This window comes from Alexandromys fortis, unplaced genomic scaffold (genome assembly GCF_014885135.2).
Source record: "Alexandromys fortis isolate MF-2015 unplaced genomic scaffold, M_Fortis_MF-2015_v1.1 scaffold_1, whole genome shotgun sequence".
In the NCBI taxonomy this organism is placed as follows: Eukaryota; Metazoa; Chordata; class Mammalia; order Rodentia; family Cricetidae; genus Alexandromys; species Alexandromys fortis.
The window spans coordinates 27,942,164-27,955,073 of record NW_026067927.1 but is presented as its reverse complement, the minus strand read 5'-3'; positions in this window follow the sequence as shown (position 1 = coordinate 27,955,073).

Here is a 12,910-nt window from a genome sequence, read left to right as displayed (position 1 = left end):
TGTCACCAATAACTAGAACATATTACACATTCGGTAAACACTTGCTGGATCAACAGAAAACAGTGAATAAAGATATCTCACACGGGGTAAGGGAGATGGTTCAGGCGGCAGAGTGCTTACTATGTACACGTGAGACCCTGAGTTTGGAGACCCAGAACCCATGTAAGAAGCTGGGAGTGATGACTTGTACCTAGGTGCCTGCTCTGGGTGGATGGAGACAGGTAGATCCCAGTCTGGCCAAACTGGTTATCACTGAAATCACTGAAAAATCCCGGGTCTTAGGGTTTCTTCTATTGCTGTCAGATACACCATGACCGTGACAACTCTTATAAGGGAAACTTTCAGTTGAGGTGGCAGCTTATGGTTTCAGAGGTTCAGTCCATTATCATCACCATGGGGAGCATGGCAGTGTGGGGCACACGTGGTGCTGCAGCTGAGAGTGCTACATCCTGCAGGCCACAGGAAGTAGACTGACAGCCATGCTGAAGGAAGCCTGAGCAAAAGAGACCTCAAAGCCCGTCCCTACAGTGACACACTTCCTCCAACAGGGACACACCTCCTAATAGTGCCACTCCCTTTGGTAGCCATTTTCTTTCAAACCACATACTTTGCCTCACAAAAAAAAAAAAAAAAAAAAAAAAAAAAAAAAAGAGGAAGCTTTCTGATCTGACACTGGGCCACTGGACTCTGGTTTCCATATCCACTGCAGGTGGACATGTGCCCCCCCCATATACACACATACGCCCCCACACCCATGAACACACAGACACACACAACAGGCATAACCCAACATGCATCTATTTCTTCATACTTGCCTTGCTTTAAGCTTTGTGTCTCCACACTTGGTGAGACTCAGCAAACCCCTTCAGGTGAGAGGAGGAGCTGTGATTCTCTGAGGTCCCACAGCGGACACACGGTGAAGCGCAGACTCCGTTCCAAACCCTTCTGCCTCCAGCTCCACTCCCGTAGTTGGCAGGCTCGAATGACTTTGTCCTGCCGCAATTTGGCAAACTCCCTAGTGAGCAATCTATTAATGCAGTCTTAAATTTGATCCTACAAGTCAGGAGGAATTAATAATTAAACGTTACCAAAAAGAAAACTAGACAGACCTGGAAGATGGTGAGCTTTAAATGGGATAGAAAATGTATATGGGAACTGTGTTGGATTTTAGTCTTCCACATTGGATGCAAAACCACCTAGATAAAGATAGTTCTGCTTAAACAGTGAGAGGGAAAAAGCTCACTGTGACAACGTATTTTGGTGCCCTTGACCAGTCCTGAGGAGGAAAAAATTCTCTGGGCAAGTGTGTCTCTGACAGACTCTGACCCCAAGGAACCTGGCTGGCTGATGGGCAGTACTAGGTTGGGTGCTTCTGATCTAAGCCATCTGGTGACGTAACTGGAAAGTTCAGAGAGTGGTGTGCCACTCTGAGCATATCCTGTTTCTCTGGAACAAGAGCCCCACTGGCCCTGTCTTCTCTAAACAGCACCATCTCTTATTTATGGGGTTCTTTCTTTGTGGGGCCATTGATTATTGATGTGTCTCACCGTTAGGTAAGGGCTCCTGTCACCCTAAACAAACACTACCCACTTTGGTGGGCACAGATGTCCCCATGGCAGCCCTTGAGCATACTCATTCTGAGGACGGCTGCGTTCAAGCAGCTCCTTAAAGACAGAGCCTTTCTCTGGATGGGTGAACAGTGGAGGTATCAGGTGATCTAGGGAAAGGAAGAAAGGGACGTTGGTAGTGACTGTCATTGTCCTGGGCAGATGTCATTACTAGATGTCTCCTGGGTTGACCAGGGAGTTCTCCCTGGACAAGCCTTGATTGTAATCTGATTGTACCGAAATACCTTCTCTTCAATTTCTCATGTCCTCATTCTCTTCCTTTAGACATTTCTTTTTGCATATTTGTGGATATTACTGAGATGCACAGAGATCTAGGAACTCAGTTATAACATAAGGCAGATTGGTAAACCTTGCTTGCCCAATTAGCGTCTCCATTTCCTCTTCACAGCTACCTTAGGAGCTGCTCCATGGGGGAAGAAGGAAGGACTTGAGCCAACATCACAGTGCCGGCACTACTGAAGCTGCCAAGCCCAAATTCTATAGATGAAGAAAAGTAAGATGTAATGTACAGACTCTGCCCCAAGCACAAGATGGTGGCAGCAGTGGAGCAAGCATTGAGTCTGCAGCTTCTGCCTTTCCCAAGGTAGAACCCTGATACCCCAACATCCAGTGAGTTGGTCATTCCCAGAGTTAGGTGCTGAATTACATCCGATGACTGTTTAATGTAACATGTGGTTTCTAGTTTATTATTGGAACTCATTAGTCCTGGGTGAGAAGTAACCTCTTGCACAGATATATTTGGGGGGTTCTGACATTTGTAATTCAGCACACCAATTTCCACCTTTCAAATATGAGAATGTGGGGTGGGTAGAGCGCTTGCTTAGCATGCCTGAGGTTCCGGGTCTGATCTCCAGCCCTGATGAACCACATATGGTGGTGTAATCCTAACACTCAGAAGGCAGAACGATCAGAAATTCCAGGCCATCTTTTAATTCAAGGCCTGTCTAGGATGCATCAAGAGGGATAGTATGGAGGAGGAAAAGGAAAATGGGGTCAAATAAAGAGAAAGAGCTGTTTTTCTCCCCCACAAATTAGATGCCACAATGAAAAAAGGTATTAAAAAAAAAAGAAAAGAAAAAGGGTATTAAGCTTAATCTTGTGAATTTATGTTGTTAATATGATAGTTTAAAAGGTGAAATGAAATATTTCGAATGGCTCCCATTTAAAGTCTTGGCCCAAGTGTCCCATTCATCCCAGGAAGGTCTTAGTGAGTTAATTTGGATGCATAGACTGTGACAGAGGTGACACTACTTACTAAGCCGAGGAAAGATGTGGCTTCCATTTGTCCCCAGAAAGTACTAACTGTTGGAGTGCTCAGCTCTTGGATGTGGAAGCATGACAGCTTTGGGGATGCCAAGCGAGGATGCTGGAAGCTCACTTTCAAGATGATGTCCTCAGCCATCCCAATCGTCCCTTCTGATTGCAGAGCTGATGCTGAGGAGAGCGGGGTGCTGCCCCACCGAGTCCTCTCTGAGCTTGTGGCTCACTGGCAGAGTTCATGTGACGTTGCAGTATTCTTTTTAGACTACTAAGGTTGAGGGTCCTTCATAGTGCATGCGTGCATGTATGTGTGTGTGTGTGTGTGTACGCACATGTGTGCATGCATGCGTGTATAGATAAGTGTGTCAGTCAGGTATTCTTTCTGCAGACCTTCATCAATGCAGATTCAAACAGAACACATCAGATGAGGTGATTAGCTCGGATTAAGAAGATTGCTTAATGGAGGGGAGGCTCACCAGGCCTCTCCCAGGGGTTATAGGAGGAATACACTATTCCTAGTCCGAGGACTGTCTGGTGATACAGCTTCCATAAATTGTGCGGGAGACTTTTTGGTGATGTAACCTCCATGACAGTCACCCATGCTTCTGTGAGTCACAATAAGCCTATTAGTTAAACAAACAGAACAGAAAGAGGACAGCAACAAGCGATAGCAACAAGACTATCAACACAGCTCAGTCAACTTGGCCAGGCCTTACTGTGCTGACATTTCCCACCCCAGGTTTCGAATTAATTAAACATACAAAAATTTCCCATTTAATCTTTTTATATTGTGGGGAACAACTTCTGTGTACCTGAAGTCATTCTCTAGGATAAGGATTATCTTAATAGCATGCTATTAATAAATTTGTTTAAGTTTCTCCTGATAATATAGGAGAAAGCAATATTGGTCAGTTTCAGCATTTTCTCCAAGACATCTGCCGTCTTTAAGTCTTTCTCATCTTTCCTTTTTTTTTTTTTTTTTTTAATTCCTGTGATAGAGTCTAGCTATGCAACCCAGGCTGACCCAATTCATAATCACCCTGCCTCAGTTTCCCAATGGCTAGAGCTGCCGGTATGCACTGACCTCTTTAATTTGTCTTTGGGCATTTTCTTAAGTGGTGATTAGGGAGTCACCATTGCCAAGCCAAAGTCTAGCTGTGCCTAACAGTATGCAACCTGAGTTGCCCCTCTCTGCTTGTGCCCGAGAGCTGGCTTCTGCTTGCCGGAGTCCTTAAGTCTTTATTGGCAAGTTTGCAACCTTCCTCAATAATAACCTTATATCAAAAACTAGCTCATTCATAACTCACCCCATTAAGAAAACCTGGGAAACCTCTACTCGGAAGGATGACAATCACACCGACTGAAGAAGGTTGGAGTTAATGAGAAGAGTTGGTAACAGATTTTCTTGTCATCTCACAGACTCCAATGTGACATTTCTCTCTGGTTTCCAGCATTTCCATTTCTGGATCCTGTGGAGATTCTGGCCAGCCCTGTTTGGAGCTGAGGGAGTGGTGGACTCAGGCCGGCTCAGCCACAACCTGTATTCCTAAGGGCAGCCGTGTCTCATTCTAGATAATCCAATGCCCTGTATCACACCACATTTCTCTGAGCCTCTGGTGGGGATCTCAACCTGGTATAAAAGCTTGGGTTTTATTCATAGAGCATAGGCTGCCCCTAAGTTGACATTCTTTCTTCTTGGCAGTTTCAAGGCTCGTTTGGAAAAGGCATCGCTGTGGGGGCTCCTTCCCTTCCATCTCCCGGCTGAAACACTTCACTCTGAGAGATTCCAGAGACAGCCATTGTGCCCAAAGTGGCATCTGGGAAAGATTAGAAAAAAAAAAAAAAACCCTGCAGATAAAAGAAGCCAGGGTTGAGAGGTAGGGACAACAGTTGAGAGATTTAAAGGACACGGCCCCCAGCAGCTGAGGGGACAGCCGTCGCCAGGGAGAGGCCCTGAGCGAGATAAGCAGCTGTGCTGGCTGAGAAAATGTGCCAAAGGGAACAAGAAGAGCAACTCCTGCAAGAGCGTGGGTGCTCCAGACTCTCGATGCGCTGGAAGGCAGGCGTGTGATGAGTGTGCTGGGGAGACCACACGTGTCTGCTCCACAAACTCTCCCCAAGTTAGGGTCCTGCCTGCTCCTAGCTCTTCCAGTGGCCTTCCTTCCTACACTGCTCCATCTTAACTGTAACAGAGGTGCTCCGAACGAGCCCCCCCTTGATCCACATAGCTTGGTCTTCTATCCTGCATAGAAATCAAATGTTACTATCATTAACATCAAAGGTCTTTGCTTAAAGCTTTCCTTATTCTACAGCCTTTGGCATAAACTCATATTCAGTTTGACTCGTATCCATTTTTATTTGTGTGTTCTTGTGCAGGTACATGTGTGTGAATGCATGTGCACGTATGTGCCTGTGTATGTGAAGGCCAAGAGACAAGCTTGAATGCCATTCCTCAGGTACTATCCTCTTGCTTTTTTTTTTTTTTTTTTGAGACAGGGTCTTTTGCTGGCCCAGGGCTTGTTTCTTAGGCTAGGCAGGCCACTGTTTGTCAATCCCTAGAGATGCTCCCGTCTCCACCTCCCTAGTGCTGGGAGTACAGGCGCAGGAGACTATACCTGGCCCCTTTCCTGTGGGCTGTGAGGATTGAGCTCAGGCCCTCGTGGAGCCAGCACTTTACCAACTGAAATGTCTCCCCAGCCTGGCTTGTCTTTATATTTATTTTACTTTTACTATAATCTATTGCTTTACAGACACTTCTCATCATTAATCACAACAGTGATCTATTTTCCCAAATTTGCAGCGGATTGAGGTCATCATGGCTGACTAGTTATTGAAATAAATAGTGCCGTCAGGAAACAGACATTGCCAAAGAAACAAAAGAAAAATATAATGCCCCATGGTTCTTATTAAGTGTTTTAATCATGTATAGAACTTGTCGCGGGCTCCTGGAATTTAGTTTCAAACCCAGTACTGAAAGCTCATTTATCAAGCTCTCCATAGACTTTCTGACACAGTTCCTACAAACACAAGGAAAGCCTGCCAAGACAACCCGGCAGCAGCTGCCATTAACACCCGGGCTGTCATTCTCCGCAGTTCGGCCGTCTTTCGTTGTGACTTGGGGTAAATCACATAAACCGCTCTCTAAGATGAAGGTGACATGGGGAGCCTGCTGTGCCATTTAAGATCCTTAGCATATACACTGTCTGTCACAAATGAACACTCGGCAGGTAGTAGCCCAAATCCAGAGACATGATGTAAAAGGAACAGTGGTAAGACAGGACTCAGTTTGACGGCAGTTACAGCCAGCATCTCCTCTACGACACACACGTGTGATGTGGATTGGTTGTAGAAGGGTCAGAGAAATCCTCAAGCCAGTGCATGTCCAGGAGAGCCACGTCATGCTCACAGCTACCTGACACCCGCACTTCCCTCCGAGTCCTTCTGGGACTTGAGACTCTTCCTCTCCTTCCTGCTTCCCTTTTACATTTTTCCAGTAGGTAACATCATCCTGCCAGATGTCAACACTGTCCACTGCAAGATGAGGGAGCGCGTGGAGCGTTTTAAATTATTATTGATGTGCAATTTACACTAGAAGGTCTTTTTAAAAAAGTAATAAATACACTCCCCAAATTAGAATAGGAGCCCAAAGTACAATTAAAGGTCTTTAAAAATCAGTGTGCATTTGTGATTGAGGCCAATTCATTTGAGACGTGCTGAAGGTCTTTTACCAACTTCTGGAATCTTCTGTCTCTGTCTTCTTCTATGTTTCAAATCCATGGAGGGACTTTCTCTCCATTTTGCCAGTGGTTGCCTGATTGGGGTGGGAGGTAGAACCGGTAACCCTGGAGAACCACACAAGAAGTTCATAGGGCTTCTTAGAAAGACAGACAGAGCCCAGCATATGAGCTGGTGTGAGCACAGCACTGGTGTCAGTCACCCTGTATTAACTCCTCCCCCATCCTTGTGACAAACACCAGAGAAAAACAGCTTTAAGGGAAGAAGGAGTCAAGTTGTCTCCTAGGTCAGGGTATTCTGGTCATGGTTGATGGGAAGAAGGATTCATGTTGTCTCCTAGGTCAGGGTATTCTGGTCCATGGTTGATGGGTTGTATTGCTTAGGACCCCAGACAGGGCAGAACATCATGGTGTTGGGGATGTGTGGTAGAGGAGATTGCTGACCTCATAGCAACCAGGAAGCTGACAGGTTAGGGAAAGGCAAGATTTACCATGATCTGAAAGGAGTGCCCACAGAGACCCATGCCTTTTGGACTAGGCATTGTCTTGTAAAGTTTCAGTACCTCCCAATTGTCCATTAATTGTGAAACAATCAGTGGATTAGCACATTGATTCACTCAGTCAGAGTCCTCATGATAAAACCACTTCTTCACAACCTGTCAGCTGGCCACCAAGCTTGTAGCATATGTCCTCCTGGGGACAGTATAGCTCTAAACCACAGTACACACCACATTGTGTAGCTGTTGTTTTTTTTTAACATCTGCTCTTTGGGGTGCTGCCACCCAGTTCCCAAATAAATGCATGGAGTTTTATTCTTTCTTATGAACACCCAGACAAAGCTTGGCTATTTTTAGCAAGCTTTTCTTAAATTATCTCATCTACCTTTTGCCTCTGGGCTTTTACCTTTCTTTATTCTATATACCTTTCTTTCCTTATTCTGTGGCTGATTGTGTAGCTGGGCAGTTGGGCCCTTGATGTGAGATTCTCCTCTGTATGCTATAAATGTTTTTATTACTGTTGGTTAATAAAGAAACTGCTTTGGCCCAAGGCAAGGCAGAATAAAGCCAGGCAGGAAATCTAAACAGACATATAGGGATAGAGTAGGCAGAGTCAGGGAGATGCCATGTAGCTGCTGAAGGAGAAAGACTTCAGAACAGAACATTACCCAGTAAGCCACAGCATTGTGGCAATGCACAGATGAATAGAAATGGATTAATTTAGGATGTAGGAGTTAGTTAATAAGAGGCCTGAGCTAATACACCAAGAGTGTTGTAATTAATATAGCTTCTGTGTGATTATTTGGGTCTGGGAAGCCAGGAAATGAAACACAGCCTCCGCTCACAGCCCCTAGCATCCTCCTCTCTTCTTTTCTCACTCCTCTCTCTCTTTTCTTCTTCTTTTATTTATTCTGTCCACCTGGCAGCCCTGTCTATCCCTCTCCTGCCTAACTATTGGCCACTCAGCTCTTTATTAGGCCAGTCAGGTGATGCAGGTAGGCAAAGTAGCACAGCTTTACAGAGTTAAACAAATGCAACATAAAAGAATGCAACACATCTTTGCATCATTAAGCAGATATTCCACAGCACCAATGAATGTAACACATCTTAAACTAATATGACACCACAGTATTGAAATCTGGGTCTGAGCCATCCCGACATGATAATTTTGGGAAGGCTACTCACGGCTGCCTTTGAACTCTTCTTTGATGGAGTAATGGGGCAAGCTTGCCTTTCAGTTGTTATTATGAGGATGAACACAAAAACCTCGGACACAGTTGATGGGTAGCAGGGGCAGGCCCATTCCTCACAAAGTCTCCATGATTTCTTCATAGTTCTGTCAACTATTGACACAGAGACGCAGAGTGTACAAATACAGATATTAAGGGCCTGAGACTCTCAGCCACAAATAACTTATTTTATTTTTGCATGTGTGTGTTTTCATGCATTTGGGCATGTGTGTGTGTGTGTGTGTGTGTGTGTGTGTGTACACATTTGTATCCATAACTGTTTCTAGAGGCTTTAGATTAAAATGGTTGTGGTTGTATTTATTTATTTTCTTAAATGCCTAAACCTTTGCAAATGAGTTCAAGAGCCCAGTTAACTAAATATGGGATTATCATATGATCCAGAAATTCCACTCTGAGTATACAGCCAAAAGAAGCGAAGGCAGTGTGCTGAAGAGACATTTGCTTCCTATGTTTATTGGAGTATGTTCCATACTAGTGAAGGTCTGTAATCAACCTAGGTATCATCAGCAAATGAACGGACAAAAGGTGCCATACATACAGTGTAGGCAGAGACCGCGCTTTCCTGTCCTGGCTGCTCAGAACCAAATAATCACACAGAAACTGTATTAATTATAATACTGTTTGGCTAATAGCCGAGGTGTCTTTCTGGCTAGCCCTTACATCTTAAATGATCCCATTTCTATCAATCCGTGTATCGCCACGAGGCTGCGGCCTACCGGTAAGGTTCCTAAAGTTCCAGTGTGTCTTTCTCCTTCGGCACTTACATGCCATCTCCCTGACTCCACCTATTCTCTCTCTTTCTATCTCTGTATGGATTTCCAACCTGACTACACTCTGCCAAGTCACTAGCCAAAGCAGCTTTATTCATCAACCAGTGAAAGCAACACACAAACAGAAGGGCATCCCACATCAATACAGCGAGGAATATAATTCAGTCTTTAAAAAGGAGTCTTTCCTTTTTGATAGCACAATGACTTCAGAAGACATAGCTGAACTCCAGAGTCACAGAGAGGCAAGTATTTCCTGATCTCACTTATATGTGGAATCTGAAACAGCCCGATTCATAAAAGAGTACAATGACGATAATCAGAGGATGTGCGTGTGTGTGCGTGCTTGCATGTACCTTAGAGGACAACAGGGGAAACACAGGTCCAAGAGCGCTAAGTCTTAGGCAGGCAGAAGTCCTGGCCATCTATTGTAGAACGTCTTAACTTTTTTTTTTTTTTTTTTTTTTTTTTTGCTACTTTTGGCTTCTTTTTGGCTGAGAAAACTTTACATGACCTTAGGTAAACAGGTGTGTGAAGCTGGCACACAGCTCACACATCTACTGACAGGAAATCTTAAATGATGTATATTGCAAAATAGCTTAGGCCCTTCAAGTGATGCATATTCAAAATAGCCCGAGAGAACTTTAAATATTATCACTACAACAAATGATAATTATTTTGAGATTACAGATATGCTCGTTACCCTGATTCGATTATAACACTATAGACACAAGCAAAAAAACCATCACATTCACCCCATAAATTGGTAAAATTACCATGCCAATTAAAAATACCAGAACTTCTAAAGAGCTTGTCATGCAAACAAATGACTAAAGCAAAAATCGCTATTGAACTAAAATCCCACTCAGAACCAAACCCCCAAAATGAGTCTCTTTTATACAAAGTGCTGAAGCAAAAACAAAGTTAGAATCTCCATGGAAACAGCCTGGAACTCTTGAAGGAGAAGCGAGGACAAAAGTAAGCATGAAAAAAGCATTTATTTATTTATTTTTTGTTAGTCTTCACCTCTGCCCCTTCCAAGCCTCGGGTTGTCATCTTAATGAATGCTTTTAAGACTCCAAAGGAATTAAAAACATTTGACAGGAGCGAGGAAGGGACTAAATATAGTGAGTGCCTCTGCGAAAGAGATGTATTCTGTAATCTTCGAGTCTGCTCCTTCTTCCCCTAGCTGGTAGACTCTCCCCCTTTTTCACTGTTACTTCTGAGTTGCTGTTATTGTACAGTTTGGCTATTTGGTTATTATTAGATTGGGATGAAATTAAGAGAACACCATGAAACACAATTCTTGTCTTCTTTAGAAGGGTATTTTAATGAGATGGTGGAAGCCAGCTACCAAATTAATATTTTAATATCACCTCATTAGGGCTGGGGATGTAGCTCAGTGGGTAGAACACTACTTGTCTAACATGCATTGAGCCCTGGGTTCCATCCCCAGCGCTGGACAAAACCAAATGTGTTGGTGCACACCTGAACCTCAATACTCAGGAGGTGGAGGCAGGAAGATCAACAATTTGTGGTCGCCACTGGCTACATAGAGTTTATAGCCAGACTGAGTTATACAAGACCCTTTCTCAAAGACACAACAAACAAAAAAATATAAAACAACAACAACAACAAAACCCAAATTACATTGTATCGGTCTAATTTTCACTTGCTCAATACTTTAAAGTTTCTAAAATATTTTCCTATCAGTTAGTCCAGCTCATTAATCCATTTTCTCTTGCCAATAACACACTACCCCAGATTTGGCATGTTAGAAAGAAATGAGGTTTGCTTTGGCTCATGTTCTGGTCTAACACGGAAGGAGCCCATATGGTGATGGCTTTCTTGCTGGCACCCTTAAGGCACTGCAGGGCATCCTGTGGTCAAAGAATGGGAGTTCACATGACTTAAGCACAGTGACTTCTATAGCAGACCCACTTGAAGAGAGGTCATTCACCCATCAATCCACAAACCATGAATGGATAACTGGGTGAAGGCAGAGCCTCGTCCTCTTGACAATCACATCTGCATTCACCACTTAGCATCTCCCAAAGAGAACTGAATCTCAACATGAGCTGCGGAAGAGGGAAGCCAGAGCCTTCATCATTTACTCCGCATGGCATGAGAGGCAGAGCAACTACGGAAGGTATCACTAACTTGTGGCTTATCACTCCACTGCTAAGCAGAGAAACTCACTATGCTAAGTAGAGGACTCCTTCCTCACCTTATCTCAGACACACGGTCCTCTCAAATACCTGTGGCCTGTCTGGTTGATGGAGATGCTGTAACACTGTATCGCTTTTCTCTGTATTAAATATTGTTTTTTATTTTTTTTTTTAGAAATTTATGCATTAGCATTAGAAAGTGCCAATCTTTCTATCACTATCCATCAGGAAGTGTTCTGAGGAAATGTGCCGGCTAGCTAGAATAGGTAGACTCTTGGTTTCCCTGAGTCTGGCTATTTTAATATGCTTTCCCTGGAACTGTCTGACCTATTTTTAATCAATAAATCAAACATTACTTCAAGTTCAGCAGTAGATGTCTTGCTGAGGACCAAAGTGACCTTTCCTAAATCTGAAAGATTAAAAGGGTCACTAGTGCATTAAGCAGCTCAGAAATGATTCTACTGATTGTTGATATCTCGAGGTCCATTGCCACTTCCCACTGGGATAAACTGTCTACATTTTCTTCTAAATGAAAGACAATTGACGTTTGAACCTGCAAGGGTTCCAAATGGGAGGATGGTTAGAAAACATGATGGTCTCTTTGTACATCTTTCTGTCGCCTAAGATACACCATGGATCTGGGAGACATGAGGACCAAGAGTTCATGAAGTATGCGCAGTAAGACGAAATAGCACATACTCTTAAGATAATCAGTATAGCCACTCCCTTGACTCTTAAACACATATTGCTCATTTGACTTTCTAATGCATACCTTACCAGGCATTGCTGCATTGTTGTTAGAAGGTAAAACATCTGCACTGGGGCCTTTCCATCGGGTTGGCCATCACTACAGTGCATTGCAGCAATCGCTTCCATGACTTGCCTCCCTCCATCTTAGGTTTTGCGTCAAGGGGCTGCTATAGAACACTTTTAGGACTATTATGGGCTGGCATTTTGTTTCAGTCCGCTAGAGAAGAAGTCTGAAAATATCACCGAAAACGGGGTTACTAGAAGTAATTTGGAACCTGGTGGTACAGGCCTGTAGGGAGGCTAAGGTGGGCAGATCTCAAGTTAAAGTTACTCTAGAGAGTGAGTTCAAAGTTAGCCAGAGCCATTTGGTGGGGCCGTGTCTGGAAAATTGAAAGCTGGGACTGGGGATGGACCTCGGTTTGATTCAAACCCCAGGACCACAGAGATTAACTGTGGTGGTGCATGCCTGCAATCCCAACACTTAGGAGTTGAAGACAGAAGATCAGAAGTTCAAGGTCATCTTCTGTTCCATAGTGAGTTCGAGGTCAGCCCAGTATACATGAGTCTGTCAGAGTCACAAAAGGGCATGGGAATAAAGCTCAGTGGTAGGACACTTGCCTAGGCCATGTGAAGCTCCGGGTTCAATTTTAGTACCTTAAACAAAAAGGCAAGGGCCTTTGGATCTGTTGGCTTGTCTAGGAAATTTCAAGGCTAGCTCCAGCCCTTAGTTCATCTGAATCCAGCACTATCCGGATCCAGGTTTGGATTGGTGACACCCCTTTTTTCCTTCCCAGCTATTGTCAGTTTTCAGTGACACAAATGGTCCTTTAGGATTTAGTTTAGTCTACTGATACAC